At 42.5% G+C, this 2,500-nt stretch overlaps 1 protein-coding gene across 18 annotated transcripts in view; it reads left to right on the forward strand.

The window, feature by feature from the left end:
* Window positions 1-1,246: 1,246 nt before the first annotated feature.
* The window catches only part of beta-Spec (spectrin beta chain), a 97,518-nt gene continuing 96,264 nt past the window's right edge, over window positions 1,247-2,500 (forward strand). For 15 of the 18 annotated variants that reach the window (XM_086533898.1, XM_086533926.1, XM_086533963.1 and 12 more), the window contains exon 1: window positions 1,247-1,389. The gene's annotated coding sequence lies outside the window, so the exon portion shown is untranslated. The remainder of the gene's footprint in view (window positions 1,390-2,500) is intronic. The other 3 variants (XM_086533931.1, XM_086533917.1, XM_086533991.1) reach the window with 1 other exon arrangement.

Raw genomic sequence — 2,500 nt, forward strand, 5'->3', positions numbered from 1 at the left:
GGATCTAAACATATCACGCCATTAATCCTTCGTTCAATTCATATCTTTTTCCTTTCAAACGTTTTCAGTCAAATTTATTTTTTCAAATATGTCTTCGGGTTTAATCAAATGAGGTTCTACCTAGTAATTTTTGATTTTTTTGAAAGGTGGCAAGCTCGACGTTTAAAAGGAATGGGGTTACTTAGGAAATTTCCGTCCAAACTTGTTAAAATTTGCATATTTTAATTATTGTCACTGATGAGTAATGAATCACTTTCCCGCACAGAAACTTTTGCACGTTGCAACAAACCGGTCCCTTATAGCATTTTAGCTTTAGACTTAAGCGAATACTCTACGTAGACGATACTCTTGTTTCCTATTTGTAGGTCATGTAGTGTTCATTTGCATGAAATTAGAGAACACTTCTTCATCTTATTCAAGCGTGACAATGAGGGATAGAAAGAGTAGAAGCATTCCCACCGCATGACTCACAGCCACGCCCCCAGCCTCCTTCACCCGCATGCACAACACAAATTAGAAAGCTTGTATTAAATCAACTCTTCTCGATAAAGGATTTATGATGAGGAAACTTTGATTGGGAAGCGGAAAGCCCTAAAACAAGACGAGCATCATGAAGTTTAAGACGTGTTACGTGTATGCATTCGCAGGCGTCAATGACATCATTCTCAAATAGGGAGATCTTATGCGGCGTTGCCACGTCTTCCAGTTAGTGGCGGGAAGCGGGTACTTTATCTGTTGCGGAAGTCCTTATCAGAATAGGTAATACCATGATTTAAAACTACAAGATTTATTGGTGATGTGAGATTATGAGTGAGAGATTGTGTGTTATAGCTCTTTAATGTCACGTTTTTTTAGATACTAATGAATTATCACGATATTCAACATGTGAACAGATTATGCGATTACGCTTTTTAATGATAAATACTGATATTTTAATATACCATCATCATCATCGAATAACACTTTTCCATTAAAAAGTTATAGTGACCCTAGCCACTTGAATCCTAACATTTGAATCGTCTGCTGCATTATTTTCGTAAAAGCGGCACCACCGCAAGGCGTGGAGGAATACAAATTTAAGCAAAAATGACTAAAAAGACCCAGCTAATCGACCAAGAACTCTTTTCACTTCCCTACTATTCAAAAATACCAAACATTCACTAAATAAAGGCTGTTATAGAAGACAAACAAAGCATTATTGATTTATAAAAAGGAACTAGTTTGTGTTCCTTGTTGTGCGCCCATCCCAATACGCGAGTGGAGTAGCTTCCCTTGAGCCAGTGTCGCGAGAACGTTGTGGTGGGAATTGTGTGAGTTTTATGTCGCAACACTCGTAAGCAGTGACTGTCATTGGTCGGTATTTGCCTTGGATTTATCCCGGACCATAAGGTGAGTCTTAAGATGTGATAAGGTGATAAGTTTAGAAGAGATAAGGAGGAGGAAATGGGGTTTTTGGTACCGGTGAGACTGAGGTGACACTCCCTCTCTCTCTCTCCCCTCTCTCTCTTTTCTCTTCTTTGGCCTGCCTCCTCTCGCCCACTCTCGCTTATTCGGGATAAGGCTCGTTTCGGACCGGCGAGTTGGCGTTCGATATGTATGGTGTGTGCAGAGTTCTTGTCTGTGTTTGTATTTCGATTGCAATTCGGCTTTTTTGAATGCGTCTTCGTTTTACCCATTGAGGGAAATTGATGTTGTCACGGACCGTGGCTCTAATTCAAAAGGGTAGTAATCCCTATGGACTTTAGTGTGCGCTTTGAAACGATTGAGTAGAGAACAAACCCATTTTGTCGATAAGAAAGATTTAAAGAACCCCTCGGATAGGCTAGTGGACAGACACCCCATCCATAGACTATGCATAGGCCTATCTTCTACCCAACCCCACGCTTCGAAACCTAAGCAGTGTTAAATCCCGCAATTACTACGGCATTTGGACGCGATGCGGCGTTTCGCTGTCGCTGACTCGGCGTGTTTTTGTTACAGGATTTTAGAGGTCAGAGATGCTAATCCCTCTGTAATGCAGGAGATAAGATATGGAATGGGATATCATGGGGAATGTTTCTTCTGTCGTTACTCTTTAAAAAAAAAGGTCATTGATAAGCATTTTGTGTCAACAGGAGACGAACACACACGGGGCTATATCTAGTTACCTGGTGATGCACGTAATGAATCTTTGAATATTGATTTTTGGGGAAATGCTCGTGGGTGGGGGCAGGGGGGTGGGGGGTTGGGTTGTTGTGGTATCAACCCGAAATATCGACGTGTCACCCGCATGACGTGAACAGGAACGATTGGCATAAACCATACGGGTGATTGGCATGCGGTGTGCCTGACCCACTGGGGAATGTTAAGAGGTTTTGGGGTTGTGAGGAGGAGAGGGATGTGGGGGGGGTGGGGGGAGCTTGTGTGGAACCCGACGCTGGAGAGGATGTGGCAGGGTGTGGTACTTCGAGAGAGAGAGAGTGAGTAAGAAAGCGAGAAAATGAGTGAGTGTGAGTGTGAG

This window comes from Penaeus japonicus, unplaced genomic scaffold (assembly GCF_977035675.1).
Source record: "Penaeus japonicus unplaced genomic scaffold, GWHDUDI00000001_assembly GWHDUDI00000003, whole genome shotgun sequence".
Taxonomy (NCBI): domain Eukaryota; kingdom Metazoa; phylum Arthropoda; class Malacostraca; order Decapoda; family Penaeidae; genus Penaeus; species Penaeus japonicus.